Consider the following 19,445-nt stretch of genomic DNA (forward strand, 5'->3'; position numbering starts at 1 on the left):
TAAAGCCAATTGACCCAACGACACCACTTTAAAGCATGTAAGCAACCTTATGAACAAGAAATCAACACTTCACCACTTTATTACTAATTATGTGCCTTCACCAAAAGAAAGTAGTCCATATCTCTCAAGAATCACATATGTTTAAATCAATGGGCATAAAATCAATAATTACGCTCAATCTCACAAAGAATATTACATGTAAAGTACGACGTACCATAGGATTTCCCGTAGTGTAACCACTCCACTAATACAAGTAAGACGAGCCTAGAATCAAGTAAGACTTCGAGGGTTGTAATGTAGGCTAAGGGACGGGTAGGAATTATTTGGATAATAGTGACTAACCTTCCTAAGCACTTTAATACATATACTTCTATCATTCTTGCACAATTTCTTCATTAGCCCTTATTCAACACCAACCAACCTTTAAATTTCTCCCAATTCACCCATTTTTCTTTGTTTAAGCACCACTCTTTTAAAAGTCACACAAGTTAGAAAGGAAACTTTTTCGCTACATTTTTTTTTTTTTTTGGTCTTTTCAGATTTCTTTTTTTTTTTTTTTTTTTCCTTTCAATTCCCAACTAACAAGTGAATTAGTTCTTTTCATTCGGTGCTCCCATAGTCTTCCTAGATTACAATTAACAACAACTTCCCCTTTTTCATTCACATCCCAACTCCCATTATATATGTCAATGATTAAAGTGCTCATAGAGTATTTGGATCAAAAATCAAGTTTTATAGAACGAAGGGGTGAAAGCTAATTAACTGCTATCAAAGAAGAGGCTAAAGGCTCAAAAGGGTTAACTAGGGTACTATTTACAAGTTGGCAGGATAAACATTTTAGGCTTTTTAGTGACTAATCAAAAAAACGCCTCTACCATTTTCTAGGCTTAATCGAACTTCATTTCGTTTCGCGAACACACAGGACAAGTTATAGATGTCAATACCAAACATGGACACAAATGCAAAACCTTACACACAATCAACGCAATAGGGATCCGGTTGTCCCTCCAATCAAACAACAATAAAAATCAATAATGCCAAGTGGGTCATAACAAGTCAAACAAGAACAATTTGCAAGTGCATTAAAAAAATGATACAATTTCAAGGCATGCTTTCACAATTTTTTTTTTTAAGATCACTCATATGTCAATACTTCACCTAACCCGTGCACTTAGCATTTGAATACGCCTATCCTAAGGACTAATTTTCCCTCAAGCACGTTGTCATCCACCCGTTATCAAGAAAATCCCTTTATATGACTATAAAAGAAAAATTTACCTACGCCCGGTTCAAAGCCCCCCCCCCCCCCCCTTTCCCTCTAGAAAGAACTGAGGCCATAAGAAAACCAAAGGGGTGGATGATGAATGCCTACTAATGAGGGACTTAAAAGGTTATCAAAGAAAAATAAAGAGCCAAAAATCTTTTTGCAATTTTTTCAACTTTTTCTATTTTTTTTTCGACACTAAGACTCAAAACTACTAAAAAAAAAATCCTAAGGCATACTAATCATCATCTGCAACCTCAAAATGTTATTACAAAACCAAGGACATATTTCCCATCCCACACTTAAAATCATGCAATGCCCTCAGTGCATATAGATGGAAAAAATTAAAAGCAAGTAAGGTACGAAATACTCCCTGGGGCCCACTAGGCCTAGCTAGCAACATGCTCTCATCATCAAGGGGCGAATGACCCCACACTTAAAACTCTGGCATGCTTCTCAGCTTCAACTTCGAGTACTCAGACTTCCCCTAATCATCGTGGCACGATGTGAAACAACTTTTTCCTCCGCCTCAAACTTATGAATTTGACCCCTAATTTTGCATCCAATTCTCTATCGCGCTTTTGGGGCGGTGGTGTGAAAATAAAGGAACCAAGCAATATATGTCGCTTATTGCACTTCTTGGCCTTTAAGTGAGGAATGTCGTTTTGTCTTTTCGGTGTGGCAAATTTCAGGATGTAAGGCTCTTGTTCCTCATTTATACACTTCATCGGCGTAGAGGGCTCGATTTCCATGTCGCCAACCACGCATAATGTAGAAAAATGTTTAGAATGAGGACCAACATGCCCCAACTCTAAAACTACCTTATTTTTAACATCATCACTTTTGTACACTTCCTCAACATTGACATCATCAACAAAGATCTGATCGAATGGTTGGAATTCCTCTATTTGCTCCACAAGTTGGCCAGTATCCACAATAATTGGGGGTTGGACATCAGATGCCTTAACCTTTTTATTTATTTCTTGTTTAAGCTCATTTCTTCTCTCTATCAGTTGTGTAGCCATGTTTGTAAGACCATCACGGAGAAACCCATGAAATTTCATTTGTTGAGCTTGTTCCGTAAGCCAAGATTGGCTCACTATCTCTACTTCTTCAAAGTTAGCTCCTTGCAGGAACTCGCTCTCTTGAGGTTCGTCTTGGGTATTTGCTAAGTCTGTAATTTGCAGATCATTACAAGTTTTAGTCTCGGCCTGCATCTCTGTGAGTTTGGCACGAATCCTCTCTATGGCTTTCCACATCTCTGTGTTCTGATCTCTCATTAATGCATCATGCGCCACTATTTGCTCCCCTATTTGTTTCATCATATTGCTAACCCGAGCAAGACTTTCCACATCCTCTACTTCATTACTCCTATTAACATCACACACAACAGGAGAATCATAATAGGGGCTAGGGGATGGGGAATAAGAGTTAGGAAAACCATTGCTATGACCATAGTGACCACCACATATATTACAAACATTCCACTCAAAAGATTTGGAAGGTGCACACAACCCATTCCCTGAAATATATTGATAGTGTTGCCACAAGTGGGGTCTTCCATAAATTAGACACGGATCACCAAAATAAGAACAATAAATATTTGACTAATTTTTACTCCAAGATGCCATGTCGAGAAAGTTAACCAAAATATTAAATTAAAAATAAAATAAAATAATAATAAAAGAAAAGTCTAATCTAGAAAAACAGTTAATTTCTAAGTCTCCGGCAACGGCGCCAAAAACTTGTTGCTCCCAAACGCACACACAAGTATACGCGGTCGTACAAGTAATATGGACTTTTAAGTCCAGATATCGATCTCACAGAGACTTAGATTCTACTGTTAAACTAATTCAAATTCGAATAAAGTTATTCAAGAAAGTGAAAATCATGGTGTTTGGTGTAACTATACTATAATTGAAAAGTAAACAATTTGTGATGGGTGTTTTTGTGACTGAGAGTATTTTGACAAAGACTATAAGTGTTATCAGATGAGAGAAAGTTCCAGGGTCATGATTTTCGACAATCTAGTTGATCTTCTGATAATTCTACCTATTTTATTTCCTGCGTTACTAGTTGACGGGTTAATTATAACTTTATGAGTATCTTCTGAATTGCTCACAAGCCTGTAGATGCTACTATAACGCCTATATCCCTATAGTCGCTAGAGGTAACAAGAACGCATTTACTTCTCCGTATTTAACTAAGCAAGGCTAAAGGGTATATTCCTATCCTCATTTGCGAAACGATTATATTGAACAAGCCCTATTTATCCTTATTACGCATGCAAATTCCCTATCCCTAGTTCAATTCACCACAGATAGTGTTTAACTATTGACCAGATAATCAAACAATTAAATCAAGAATAAATACGCAATCCAAAATATGAAAATTTAATTGATAGAAATTGTCGTCAAACCAACTATCATGTATTTCGCCACAACCCTAGAATTAAGAAGTTTAGCTACTCATGATTCTCAATGAACAACAAGAATTCATCAAGAAACTAGGGTTGAAAAGATGGAAAATAGAATTAACCTAGAGAGAGAAATTAGAATGGTGACTTACAAGTCTTAGAATATCCCAGCATACGTTTACAGCTCATAAAATGCCTATATATAGTCTAGAGTTAAAACAAAAAATAATTAAACCTAATCCCAGTCGAACCGGGAAAGCTGTGGAGAAATTTGCTTTCCTTCCGCGATGCGGATGGATAGCGCAAGTGTGGTTCCGCTTTTCTTACACAGTGCAGAAGAAAAGCCTTATGGTGAATTTTGGTCAGAAGTTTGTTTTGTCCGCTTTCTTCACACGATACGGATGAAAAGAGGGACCTTCAGTTCAATTTTTTCCTTTTAGTTCATCACTTGTGGTCTTCGACTCGTCACCTCGTGTAATCATCTTATGCTCCAAAATCAACCACTTTTAGCCCGATTTTCCATCGTTTGTCTTCATCGTACCTATACACATGAAACATAATGATATATGCTCAAATATGATGATTTCATCATAGATTAAGTGATAAAAGTCACAAGAATAGGATGTAAAATGACCCGAAACATAGATATTTGTGCCAAATATCACCCCTTGTATATTGTATACTCATATAAGTGTATATCAAATGCATACCTACACGGAGGGGCAAAACGGGCATTGTAGTAAAATAGGTTAATATTTAAAATAACAAGTTATAACAAAATTTGATTAAAACGTGGTCAAACAAAGGTATAAAAAAAAGACTTTAAAGCTTGTTTTGCAAATATGGCATTCAATTGACCTTCAATCAAATAAGGGTTGCAATTGTAGCCTGTCATTGTAATTAACTGCAGAGACACCCTCACAATTAATAATTGCAAATGTAGCCTCATTTTGGTATTAATTTAACCAATTAAGACTGATGTGCATTAATGACCTTAATTAATTTGCCTAGGGTTTGGACATTTCAATTAAAGCCATTAAAAATTCAAAATTTACAAAATTGACCCCAGCTAATTAAACCATGACTTGGTTAATTATGAGGTGGTCATTTATGTAACACACAACAGTTGAGACTAAATTACAATTTTTTCAAAACAAATTTGTCAAATTGAAACAGTTATATAAACATACAAAATTCAAAGCTTGAGGGGCCGGGTGAAATGGTAAATTCTCTTAATTACACAAATTCCTTGAATAAAAATAAGATAAATTGCCTTCTTATCTGATTTTCTTGATTTGATCATTTAAATGAACAATTGTTTAAAATTGTTCTGCTGTTGATTAATTATAAAAGAATTTCATAAATGCTGTAAAAATGCTGGTAAGTTTCTAAATAACTAATAGAGCCTTTGGGGTTCCTATATTAATTTAGAGAAGTAAAATGTTGGTCTAAATAATTATCTAAAAATCATTCAGATTCTCTGTGAGTGTGCAAATTATTTTATTTATTATCCAAGGACTCTGAGTAATCAAAATAATTTATGAGAGGTCAAAAATCAGGTGTCAACAACTGCCCCTTTGGTGTTAGGGGATGGCAAGACCATCCCTAGGCAATGAAATTTGACTAACCCTGAATTTTTACTGATCCGGCTTATTCTACCTTTCAATCTCATGCAAATCACATAAGTGTGGCCAGACCTTGGTCTCTGAGTTTCCTACATATCTCGGGCTATACAAGAATTCAGGCCATTTGTAGTTTGACTCTATTAAAGACCTTTAAGTGCATAGTTGAAATGTCCTGAGATCCCTGGTGTTGTGACGGATTTTCTCAGAGACTTGTTGGAGGGTGGACGACTCTCTGGTTTTGAACCCGCCTACATATCCCCAGTCTTTAGGAATCAGGCCACATGTAGTTCGACTTGTTGGAAAAGTACATCCCTTATATGGGAATACCTTCGGATTTCCCGGTGTGCCCAACCAGTAGCGGTTTTAGTAAAAGAAAACAAACAAATCGTGGCTGAGTCTGGGATTGGATGGCTTCCAAGTCCCGGCCGGAGAGCTTGACTCTCATGGGCACCCTTTCTTTACCAGCTGCGTAAGAAAAGGTTCCACGTTTGCTCTGGAATCTGTCTGGATCTGGTTCAGCAAGTGGGTTTCCTTTTGGAGGCTGTGCACCTGCTTCCGAAATTCGACAATTTGCAGATGTTTTCATGACATTTGTATGAATAGCCCGCTTGGCAATTTCTATAAATGGCCCTCTCGGCAATATGTATGAAGGGCCCTCTCGGCAGTATATATGAATGGCCCTCTCAGCAGTATGTATGAATGGCCCTCTTGGCTTGTTTGTATGAATGGCCCTCTCGGTTGTTTGTATGAATGGCCCTCTCATTAATTTGTATGAATGGCTCTTTCGGCTTGTTTGTATGAATGGCCCTCTCGGCAGTTTATATGAATGGCCCTCTGGGCTTGTTTGTATGAATGGCCCTCTTGGCAGCAAAAAGTAAATAAAGGAAATGACAGATTTGGCCCTTTGGCCGGATAATCTTTCTCTCAACCGCTGTGTTGGTTGTTGACCCTTGTCGTCGGATATGCCTTTTTGTCATTCCTTCTCTGCATGGCCCTTCTGGCCAAATATGTATCCTCTCATTCGTTCTTTGTGTGACCCTTCTGGTCAGGTATCTCTCTCGTCAGACCTGATTCCTACGATCCCTTTCGCGATCATTCGCCGATGGAGCAGGTCTGCTCTTTTCCTTTGCTCAGTTGTGGTTGATTTGACTGATGACTCCCTTGCTTTCCTGTTAAGAACTTGCATCCACAGAAAAAGCGTGAGTTTCCTAAAAGGCCGACTAGCGTCGTCGTTCCTTTGCCTGGCGTCTTCTCTTGATGCTCCTTCGATCCTTCTTGGGTTTGGTACTTCGAGAGACGATTTAGAGCGTACTTATACTAATTTTAACCTTTAAAATAAAAATTTCGTAAAACACACGTTGTTTTTCTTAAAAGAAATATTTATTTTATTTTTGTATCATGACGTGTGTCTTCTTTGAATGAGGTCTTTCGTTCCTTTCTGGAGGTGCGCTTGCTGACTCCTGAACTGGTAGAATTTTGAGATCTTTCTCAAAATCCTACCCCAGTTTCAAGACTTATTCTGAGCGACCCTTGATTTGTTTCGTTATGAAGGAAATTTTGAGGTTCCCTCCAAAATTCTACCCCAATGTATGGCTTCGCCTTGCCATCTTCCTTGTTGATACTTCTGGTGGGAATTTTTGAGACCCTCTTAAAAATTCTGCCCCAGTACAGGGTTTATCTTTGGCTGGCTCTAGCGCCGGTCCTTGCAACTTGATCTCATTGATTCCCCCTGCTTTGTTGTCTATGTGGTTTTCCTAATGGCTTCTTGGTTCTTCTTTTATGATGACCGAGCTTGAAAGCACCTACGTATCCTGTCGCAGCGAAATTCAGAATTCAGGTCGAACGTAGTTCGGGAATGTAACTGAGTTTTTGGTTCTACGAATAATGTGACCGGTCCGATAAGGACTGCCTACGTATCCCACTATAGGAAAGTCAGGTCGTTGCATAGTTCATTAAAATGATTTTTCCTATTATATTATAAAATTCGTTTACAAGCAAAAGGTATGATTATAAGGAAATAATAGTGCAATTACAAGCAAATGAAATCCTAGACATAGTATCTCTTGAGCGTGTCTGAGTTGATGGCTTTGTGCCATTCCTGTCCATCCATTTCGGCCAAGACTACAGCTCCTCTTGATAGCACCTTCGTGATAATGTATGGTCCTTGCCAGTTTGGCGTGAATTTTCCTTTATATTTCGCTTGATGGGGGAATATTCGCTTGAGTACGAGCTGCCCAATTTGAAAGAGACGGGCTCTGACTCGCTTGTTGAAGGCTCAAGACATTCTTTGTCTGTACAGTTGCCCATGGCATACTGCCACCATTCTCTTTTCATCTATCGCGGCCAGCTGCTCGTAGTAGTTCCTGACCCATTCTGCATCGCTTAGCTCTGCCTCTTGAATGATCCCGAGTGAAGGGATTTCCACTTCTGTGGGTATGACCGCTTTTGTACCGTAGACAAGGAGGTACGGAGTTGCCCCTATAGAAGTTCGGATCGTCGTCCTGCACCCCAACGAGACATAAGGCAGTTGCTCATGCCAATTCCTGTAGTTGTCGATCATTTTTCTCAGGATTCTATTGATGTTTTTGTTGGCAGCTTCCATGGCTCTATTCATCTATGGCCGGTAGGTGATAGAGTTCCTGTGGGTTACCTTAAATTGCTCGTAGATGTCCTTCACCAAACGGCTATTTAAATTGGCACCGTTGTCTGTGATGTTGGATTCTAGTACTTCGAAGTGGCATATCAAATTGTTTTTGACGAAGTCGGCCATGACTTTCTTTGTCACTGACTTGTGTGAAGTTTTTTCTACCCACTCGATAAAGTAGTCGATGGCGACTAAGATAAAACGATGCCCATTGGCGGCCGGAGGCTCGATAGGTCCTATGACGTCCATTACCCATGCCACGAACGGCCATGGTGAGCTCATTGCATGTAACTCGGTGGGAGGAACCTTGATCAAATCTCCGTGTATTTGGCACTGATAGCACTTCTGTATGAATCTGCACGAATCATGCTTCATGGTGATCTAGTAATATCTTGTCCTTAGGATTTTCTTTCCGAGGATGAACCCATTTATGTGGGGGCCACATGCCCCTGCGTGCACCTCTTTCGCTTTAATTTTGTAGCCTCTTCGGCAACCGCGCACCTAAGTAACCCGAGGTCAGGCATCCTTTTGTACAATACTTTTTTGTTCGAAGAAACCATTAGCTAACCTCCGATAGTCTTCTTTCGATTTGCCGAACTCTCTGGGGGGGGGGGAGTACTCTCCCTTTTCTAAGTATGTCTTGATGGCGGCATACCATAGTTGTCCATCTGGCTCGGCTTCGACATGGGCACAGTGAGTCTATTCTTCTCTTAGCATGATCTCCAGAGGGTCAATGTGAGCGCTCTGCGAGTGCTGGATCATGGAGGCTATCGTAGCCAACGCATCTGCGAACTCATTTTGGGCTATCGGGGTATGCCTGAAGTCGATATTCCTGAATCTCCCGCACAGTCTTTGCACTAGATTTACATACGGGAGTATTTTATCATTTTTGGTCGCCCAATTCCCTTTTACTTGATTTATGAGTAAATCGGAATCCCCGATTACCAACAATTCTGGTATGTTCATGTCCAATGCCAACCTGAGTTTGAGGACACACGCTTCGTACTCTGCCATATTGTTGGTACACCTAAAGTTGAGTTTTGCGGCCATCGGGTAGTGTTGTCCCATTTCTGATATCAACACTGCCCCGATGCCTGACCTTTTGTAGTTGACTGCCCCATCAAAGAACAATCTAACCTGAGTACGGTTCTGTCACCTCTACTTCCATAGCCATTACTTCCTTGTTTTCGAAGAAAGTTCATAAAGGTTCAAGCTCGTTATCGATGGGGTTTTCTGCCAATAAGTCAGCCAGGGCTTGTCCTTTGATCGTTTTTTGCGCTATGTATATGATGTTAAACTCACTTAGTAGCATCTGCCATTTAGCTAATTTTTCCCATGGGCATCGGTTGCCTTGGGTCCATTCGGGATATGAGGTGGGTGGTGAACACTGATAGGAAGTGCCTTAGCTTTTGAGTGATCCAAGTCAGTGCACAACGGGTCTTTTCTACAAGTGTATGTCGCGCCACACAGGATGTGAACTTCTTGCTCAAATAGTAAATGGCATGTTCCTTTTTTCCATACACCGAAAGCATTTTCGTCGTACGAGGTACCAAAGATGGCACCCGAAAGCATTTTCTTTATGTCAAATGCCTCTTGGCATTCCTCCGTTCAAAGAACTTTCTTGAGTAACTTAAGAATTGGCAAGTGCTATGAACCCGATGTAATATGACCTCTTTCTTGGTCTTGGGTTGTGGCAACTCCGAATTGCTTTGATTTTGGTAGGATCCCAATGACTATGAATCCACATTTAGACTTACGATCTCTCGACGAACATCAATGTCGTGAACGGTATGTCATGAGCTTTCTTTTGATGTATAGAGCTCCAACGAACTTCGATCTCTCGATGTAATGCAATGAAGCTATATATCCATTTAACGGCATTATCCTGTAATGGTAGACTCCACAAGGAGTGAAGAAGGCTGTCTTCTCAGCGTCTTCTTCGCTCATGAGTATTTGGTGGTACCCAGTGAAACAGTTCATGAATGATTGCAGCTCATACTTGATGCAATTATCTGTTAGGATATGGATGTTCAGGAGAGGGAAGTTATCCATTGGACTGGCCCGATTGAGATCTCGATAGTCCACACAGATTTGAATCTTTCCGTCCTTCTTAGGTACTGGTACTATGTTGGCTACCCAAGTGGGGTAGGATGTTACTTCCACTATTCCAAATTGGATCTGCTTCTCTACTTCGTCTTTTATCTCGATGCTTATGTCTGGGTTGAACGTTTGTGTCTTTTGTTTGATCGAGATGAAGCCCTTCTTGATGGGCAATATGTGGGCCACTCTTTCAGTGCTCAACCCTGGCATATCTCTGTACGACCAGGCGAAGACGTCCATATGTTCCTTCAATAGTGCTATGAGCTCTTCCCTTTGTAGGTCTCCCAAGTGAGCACTGATCCGTGTTTCTTTGATATCTTCTTCGCTGCAGAGGTTGATCATCTCGGTTTCATCCATATTTGGATTTTTTTTTCTCTTATAATTCTTCTAATTCCTCTATCAGCCCTTTTGGCATTATCGTCGCTTTGTCGTGCCCTTCGTACTCTTGCTGCCTATTTTCCTCATTCGTTTCGCGACACGTCATGACATTTTTGGTTGTTTTATTATGATTACTACTGAAAAAGCGAGGCAAAGTAAAATTAGGTTTATTCGTCGGTCGTTATTACGTGATTAGTAAGAAAACTTTTGTTTTATTATCAAATAAAAATAACAGTTTTGCATGAACCGAGGCTTTTATTAATTCGAAGGCAAATGAGTTACAAACTATGGTCCTGGCTCGGAACAAGGCCAAACCATTTCCATTTTTAAACATCACGTGGTAGTTTTAGAAAGGGTAAATTGCTCGAGTCTCAACCGATGCCACCGTTTTTAGCAAAAGATTCTCTTTTTTTTCAAGGAAAATCCATCTCTCTACCGAGGATCCAAGAGGGGAGTAGATGTCTAATTGTTCATGCGCTTTCCTGGTTTCAGGGTGCATACGCTGGGTACCTCCTAGATCTTCTCAGTGATCTCACAGCATCCCTCTTCTTGAAATAGCAACTCGAGACCCCCGTTAATTTCTTCTTTATTCTGCATCAGTGTGTTATTGGGAAATGACTGGTACAACCCTGGAATTGGCTACGACAGGATCCCTATTTTGAATTCTCTCTTGATAGCCTTTGCGAGCTCGCCCTTGATAGGAGTATATCCTAGACCGAAGCGGTAATTCTCTTTTGGGATTGGTATGGGCTCAATTATCCCTTCAAGGTCCCTTCCTAGGCCTTTTCCCATTTCAAAGCCATTTCTCAGCATGGTGGAGGTAATCATTTTGTAGATTGTCGGCATCAGACTGTCGACCTCCCCTTCTAAATGGGTGGCCCCGACGTATTCCTCCATATGGAAGTTTGATCTTTTGGGAATCCTTTCGATCGTCGGTATGATGTTGTAAGGATGCTTCTGGATATCTTTCTCAGCTTCGACCATAATTTCCTAGCCTTGCCATTCAAATTTTATAGCCGGGTGCAGACTTGATGGTACCGCACTAGCAGAGTGGTACAGTGGTCTTCCTAAAAGCATGTTGTATTGGCAGTGATTGCCATGACCTGGAATTCTGCTGTGAAACAAGCAGGTCCGACCTAGATTCACAGGTCGACGTCCCCTAAGGAATCACTTAGGGATCCATCAAATCCCCTGACGTTTGTACCGCTATAGAGAATCTTGCTTACGTCACAGCCGAGTTGTGTTAATGTGATTACGGGGCAGATGTTGAGGCCCGACCTATTATCCATAAGTACTCTCCCTACGGCCTTGTCACGACATTCTAGGGATGATATGGAGGGCTCTATTATGAGAGGTCCCTTCGACTGCCAATTCTTCCTTAGACAAACAGATTTTATGTTCCCTAATGATATGGGCTACCAGCCCAACTAAATCTTTACTATCGGTACCTGCCGGTACATGTGTGTCATCTAATACCTTTATGAGGGCATGCCTATGTGACGGTGAGCTAGCCAACAATGATAGCACCGAAATTTGCATCGGCATCTTCTTTAAATGTTGGATAATGGAATAATTTTTTGGCTGCATGCGCCGCTAAAAATCTTCGGCCTCTCCTTCAGTTATCGCCCTTTTCTGAGTATTTTCCTTCCTTGTGGCGTTCTGGGCCAATTCTTCAGGAGTGTAGCATCTTCCTGAACGAGTCATGCCTTGGGTCATAGCCGTCTGCACAGTGATTGGCTTTTTGGGGTCAGGCACAATCTGTTGTGCCACCTGGGCTATCACAGGTGCTGGAACCAAGGTCCTGAACATTGGTACAGCCTTGGAAATTCCCGAACTGGGGATCAAGACTTTGAATTAAGGACGTTTCTGGAGTGTGAGGGAAGATCCTGTCTTTTCAAGAGACTCGGTGATTTTGGGAGACAATGTGCCGCAAGCTACCCAGTCTTCATCCCTCTCTATCATGTGGACCCCGCTATCTCCATGATTTGGCAGCGAGTTCGTGTTTACATTGGGAGCGGAAGCTACCAGGATGATTTCTCTTTTGTTTATCAGATCTTAGATTTTGTGATTCAGGTTTATGCAATCCTCCGTGCTATGCCCATTTCCTCCCGAATGGTAGGCGCAAGTCTGATAGGCCCTGTAAAATCTATTTTCGGGCTGCACTGGCTTTGGTGGGACTTTCTGAATTAATCCTACAGCCAGTGGTCTCTCAAGGAGTCGAACTCTCGATTCGAGGAGCGTCGTAAATTCCCTTACGGGTCTTTTCTCAATAGCTGGACGTGGCGCATTATATGTTAGTGGTAATGGTTAATTTTTATAATTCTAGGGTTGATAGGCCTGTGGAGGGTTATTTTGCGGTGGGCGGTAGTTTTGCTGGTGTGGTGGTTGACAAGCAGGAGCGGACACACGGACATTGGATGGAGCCTTGTATGCTGGTACAGTAGTGGTGAAGGTGGGTTGTGTGTAATACACGGGTGCTGGGTTGTATGGAAGGGCAGAGTAATTTAGAGGGAGTGGAGTTTGGTGAGAATATGGTGATCCTTTTGGGTTTGGTTTGCAATGTGGAATATGATTGCCACGTCCTTTTTCCTTTTGAGTAAGACTCCCATAGTGGCCTGCCCTGATGCTTTATTGAAGATACTGACGATCTTTCCAGATTTGAGACCATTTTCTATGGCCTCTTCCATTTTTACCAACTCGGAGAATGGCCTTCCGGCCATGGATAACATCCTTTCATAGAAATCCGGCCCCTGTGACCTGATGAACACGGAAACGAGTTCCCCCTCATACATTGGCGGCTGCACACGGGCCGCTTCGTCCCTCGATCTACTGGCGAATTCTCTATACTTCTCTGTTGACTTTTTCTTGACCTTCTCGAGGTAGTAGCGGTCTGGCACAGTCTCGATAATGAAACGAAATCTTTCCATGAATGATTAGACCAGGTCTTCCTAGAGGAGCTATTGACGCATGCCTTGGATGGTGAACTATTCGGCTACCTCACCGGTCAAGCTACGACTGAATAGTTTCATGATTAAGGGTTCATTCTTCTTTACTCTGACGAATTGGTCACAGTATGACCGGAGGTGTGCTTTGGGATTCCCTGTCCCATTAAACATTTCAAATTTTGGGATTTTGAACCTTTCTGGTAGGTCTAAAGCTGGATGCATGCACAAGTCATTATACCTCAAGTCTATAGCCTTTCTTGCGGACCTGTTGGATTTTTCCAACAATTTCTCCATCTTTCTCTCCATGCCTCTCTCACGTCTATCTTGTTCAGCTTTCCAAGTCCTTTTCATTTCCTCGTAATGATCCAACTCCTTGTGGCCTGGGGAGGATTCATTTGGGATGTTGGGAGTGAAGAAGGACACTTGGTGGATGGATTGATTCAATGGGATAGCGGTGGTTTGCCCAATCGATGGGGCCGGTGCGTGGGCTTGGCTTGCCGGATTGAAGAATATCGGCTGAGGGACTTGGTACGAGGGGACTGAGTGGGTGGTTCCTGGAACCTGGGCGTTCTTAACTGGTGGTGGGGTACAGTAAGAGGGGCCAGCATGGTTTGGATTGGCGGTGTTTAGTGGAGGGGGTATATGTTTCCTGGTGGATAGATGGGAAAGTGATCGGGCACTGGAGAGCTCAACGTGCCAAAAGAAGGCGGGGGCCTCCTTACTTCAGCGGGGGCATTACTTTCTGCATCGGCCGCCTCCCTTCTGGCTACCTTTTCTTGGAGAGTGGCGACGGTGGTTAACAATGTCGCGAACACATCCTCCTGGGATGCTGCCTCTTGCGGGTCCTGGGTGTCTCCATGGCGGAGGACGAGCTCATTTCTTGCCTCTTCGGGGGTACCAGTCATTTTGTCTTTTCCTTTGTCGGAGAGGGATGCTAACGCGGCCTTGGATCTCGTGAAGTATGCCAGCTTTCGATGTTACACTAATTGGCCCCTTTCTATAAGATAAGAATAACTCAACGGCAAAGAAAGTTAGTGTCTGGACACCAAATATAAAGCAAAATATCACACATGGGTATTTAAAGCGCGAGTAGCACACAAAGCCATATTGAAGCCTGCTACTTTTGATCCAATGTTCTAAAGGTTTGGGTATTATGGGCTTTTTATGTTTGGGTGGAGCTTGGTTTGGTGGTCTTGCGATTAACTTACCACAGCTAACCTGTCATAAAATTTAAGCAAACTGGGGAAATTATAATTTAAACCATGAAGGGACCGAGTCTTACGTAGATTGCTTACGTATCCCGCCGGGGGAAATTAGGCCCTATGTAATTCGATTACAAAAGAAGGATATACATTTCTTCCTAAATATCCTTTAGTTAATCCTAACTACATACGTCCCTAGACCAGGCCCGACTAGGGCTTCCCATGTATCCTTCCATTAGGACATTAGGCCGGCGCGGTTCCTTTACAAATTTATGAGGGTGGGGCTAACATTTGTGCCAAAGAGGGGACACTTAATATTTACCCAAAAGTATAGCTTCTGCAAGCCGTTATCCTTACGAACTTGCTTTCTCATGTCGAATCTTTTGTCCTTACGAACTTGCTTTCTCATGTCGAATCTTTCTTTCCCTTAGAATCATGGTGGGAGTAAGACCAATATTTGTCCGATCCTGATCATATTTTCAAGCTAGAGTTTGAAGGCATGGCATCCTTTAATATCATGCCCTCTGGCTCAAATATGGTACAGGCATAACTTGTTTTCCGTCTTAATGGTGCGGGCTCATAATGGTTCCACGGGTCGATCTTGTTCAACATAAAGTCGAGAAAAGGCGAGGGTATGATTCCTTAAAAATCGTGAAATCGTACCGCCAAACTTAAGTCTCGGGGGTAACTCCCTCTCTTGGGACAATAGGGTCATGGACTAGCAAAGTATGCGGCCCCCATAAAGTCCTGATGACCTTGTCGTCAATCAAGTTAACAATCCTTCTCCTTAACGCCAAACATTCGTTCAAGGTGCGGCCCGCCTGATTGAGGTGAAACGGGCATCTTTTGTAAGCGTACACCAAGTCAGGGACCGGTAGCCTAGCCCTAGTGGTGCAATCCATCCCAGCAGCCATCATCTTCCTGAATACTTCCTTGCAAGTGACGGGCAACGGAGCTACTCTGAATAGGGAAGATCAAGCCCAGAAAGCTATGCTCCATGGAGCCGGTGGAGGAAGGTTTGCCCTTCTAAAGTTCTCTGAAGCCATAGTAGAGACAGCAGGCATCAGCATGGGCGAAGGTGCATAGAAATATGTTCCCTCCTCAGTGGGGGCATAATAATCAGATTCATCGTCCGCATCGTTTTCTTGAAATTCGGGAAACATATCAAACGGGTTCTCCCCTCCTTCGACCCCTACTTCGACCAGCTCTGATTCCTTCATGTTTTTAGGTTGTTCTTCTTTCTCCGGCTCTTCTTCTTCTTTCGGCTCTTCCTCTTCTTTTAGTTCTTCTTTCTCAATGGGCTCGGGATCCTTTTTTTGGGGCTCTGTTCCTTCTTAGGGGTCTGATACGAACACCCATGGACCCGAACCGGCTCCTTGTTCCTCGTTGGTCCCCTCTGGGGTTCCTTCTTTAGGTGTTACAGGCCTTCTCTCTAGTAGTATGTAGTTTAGCACCAATTCCCTCACCTCTTCAGGGACATTTCCATAGTATTGTTCTTGAGGTACTCCTTCTGGCGGGTTCCCAACCATGCACAGTAATCCGTCTACCTCCTCAATCTTCTTTCCTATTTCTTAGAGGTGTTTTTCCATCTGTAGCACCTTGCCTCGCAGCATCTCAGTTGTCTCCCCTAAGGTCCGCGCTTCATGCCCTCCTTGATTTGCCATCATAAGTTTAGTGGAGATAAGCTCGGGTAAGCTTTAAGCCTCATGGTTTTTCTTTTGGGTACATAGTTTAGATTATTGGACCAATCGTACTCAAGCTTTAATGTATGATTACACACATAGCCAGGTAAGCATGCAAAGCACGTAGCAAATAAGCAAGTAATTTACAAGTATTTAAACTACTCTTGTCCCTAAGGCCTTTCGAGTCAAGGCTCTCTTAGTCATTTGAAACATGTAAGTGCCATTTGTGAAGGTGAACCATTGCCCCAAAAATGTCATCATGATTTAATAAATAATAATATCTTCCCTAAAGGGATTACAAAAGTGATAATAAAATTGACATGGGGCTTATAGTAACAACAACAGTAATTAAGAAAGTCTTTTGGCAGCTGATGTCGAGGCTTGGCTCGTCTTGGCCTTCTTGACCCTTCAAAGGGTGGTCTAGATACAAAGGCGTGCTTGATATAGCTCCATTCTGACAATCACCGGGTCCGTTTCTTCCAGGATCCCGGCCAAATGCTCGTATGTACCTTCCAGGCATTCTTTCATACGCTCCTCTTCTTTGGCTTCCTGGGGAGATACGAGCCTTGGTGTAAGTGCCAAGTGTCCCTGCAGCCATGCGTGATACTCTGGGTCGCACCCTACCTCGAGCCTATCCGGACCTAGAGTATCTGGGCCCTAGCTTACGTGGCCATTATTCCCTGAGAATTACCCTCGGGTGCTTGATTTTTTGGTTTGTGTGCTCGATAATGAACTGCTCGGAGTTTTCTACCTGAGGTATCACTTGCCTCCTACCGAGATCTCTCAACACCCGGGACGGATAATAAGGACGGATCCATCGAACCCTAGCTAGCGACACAAATGGGCAATTCTTGCCTCGGACCACCACACTTTCGGATATAAAGTCGAGAAATATCCAATGGGTCCGATCTTCAGTCAAGTGGGTGAAGAATTCAACCCAAGCATTTTTGGACATGAACTCCAGATTTGGATAGTAATTTACAAGGCGATCTATCCGATTCTGTCGGCTCCAACCCTGAACCTCTTTGTCCATGTTGAGATTTTTGATGATCCACCATTTGCATCCCTAGAAGTGTTGGAAATAATTTCGGCACTTTTCTAGAGCCCGAAAGATGTGAGCCAATATGATGGGTGCCAGGTCGAAATACCTTGTTTCTTGATCTTTGGTTATGCCGTGGAAGATCGTATGGTCCATGTATATCACCCGAGTGTCTATGTCGAATGACTAGTCCTGTGGAAACACCATAGTGCCTAACAAGGTTATGGTAAAGGCTAAAGGCCTAGTGGTCTCCCATTCTTCTCGACTCCTGAATTCTCTTTGATATAGAGTGTCCCAGTGACATCTCAAATCTCTGGTATATATCCCTAAAGGCTACGGTGGGCCCTTGTGGCCAGGGCACCTCATTCAAAGCAAGAAACCTTATGATTTGGCTGACGGTGGGCCTATGCGGAAATAACATATTGTGATTCGGCTTGTGTCACCTCTTTAGACAGGTTCCATTGCTATCTATGGCATCCCTGATTTCTTTCAAGGTAGGAGTAATCTCAATATCACCAAAACGGAACAACATTTCTTTGTCATCCCAATACCCCGCCAATACCTCTATCAGTTCCGGGCGACCTTTCATTGTCATAATAGAGGGCAAGTGTCCTAAAGTGCAACTAATCGTTCTTTGGTGAGTATCACCCAACCATTCATACCAAGTCCTTAGCAACTCAGCAGCCTCAGTGACGATGTCAAAACGGATCCTTTGTTCCATCTACAAAATAGAACACGGTCAAAATTCCCCCGTCCCCGTAGGATCAATAGTTCGTCATACAGGCACAAATAATGTTTCCATATAGCAAATAAATGAGATGCGGTACTTTTAAGGTCATAGACTGTTCGAACACAGGGTAGTCACTCTTAATAAGCCTTAGGTAGGTCTGACATATCCGAGGCTCATCTAAGTATAAATGCTCTAGTTCAGTAGGGATTTGGCTTAGCTCTATCCTAGTTTTCACCAGAGTAATTTTTCACGAAAGACCAGGAACCCGAGCGGACAATAAGGACTGAACAGTTACAGCTGTTGGACGACCGCGTACCAACCCCGCCTTATAAAGGTTTCAATTCTTTTTTTATTTTATTTTTGGTTTTATAGTGAAGGAACGACTGCGTGCTTCGTGAAGCCGCCTTTGGAACAAAGTGTAAAATAAATGCCAAGAGTGGCGGAGTTATGATATGCATGCAATGACAGTTAATAATTGTGAGAAAGTAAACACATAGACAGTTAAGACAAATACACTCATTATATTGAAATCCTTATGGTTAGAACCTTTAAGTCCCCGGAGTCGCCATCTATAATGGTTTGCTTTTTACGCGGTGTTAAGGCATAAAAGGCTACTACGAACTTGTTGGTACTCTTTCGGACTTTGTTTTTTAAAAGAGTCGCCATCTAATTTTTAGGAAATTAGGAAAATCGGGGGTGAAGGGTTTATTCAAATATAGTGAAAAATCCTTCGTAATCCAGAGTTCTAGGTAAGGGTTTTGATGATCCCCTGGGGGAGGTGTTAGGCACCCCAGTATTAAGAATCCGTACTATACGGTTGACCTTCAAATTCCAATGTATGAGTATTTGCATGAACTATCTATTTTGTGTTTATTTTCCTGCATTTAGAAAAGACTGACATTTTTTGTAAGTTTGCATATCATTTGGAAAGATTTGAGTATATCTCCTTTATATATAGGGTATCGTAGTTTTCAGATTTATGATATCCGAGTACAAGTAATCCCCTTTAAATGTATAAGGAGTGTATTTTGTTTATAAATATAGTATAGGGAAAACACTTTTGATTTTCAAGTTTGTTCATGCCATACTCATATTTTGGTTCGAGTTAGCCCGCTTTAGTACGTCTCAGTCTGACCCGAAACTTTGTATATTACGAAGGTTTAATTTTTTACAAGGACGTTTTTGTACTTAAAAGGGGTGTATTTTTTGCTATATGAAACTCATCACTTTTGCCTTTTATGCTCTCAGTTTTTAAATAAGACAAAACCCAATTTGCTTTTAGTCTCAAATTTTTACTAGTTTCTGGTTTGAAATAAGCTTACTCCAATTCAAAAATGAATTTAGAATAGCTGAAAGTTTTTCGGGTACTTGAAAATTTACAAGTGTTGATGTGAATTCAAGTACTTTAAAGAAAAAATAA

The sequence above is a fragment of the Lycium ferocissimum genome, chromosome 3 (assembly GCF_029784015.1).
Source record: "Lycium ferocissimum isolate CSIRO_LF1 chromosome 3, AGI_CSIRO_Lferr_CH_V1, whole genome shotgun sequence".
NCBI classification, from domain to species: domain Eukaryota; kingdom Viridiplantae; phylum Streptophyta; class Magnoliopsida; order Solanales; family Solanaceae; genus Lycium; species Lycium ferocissimum.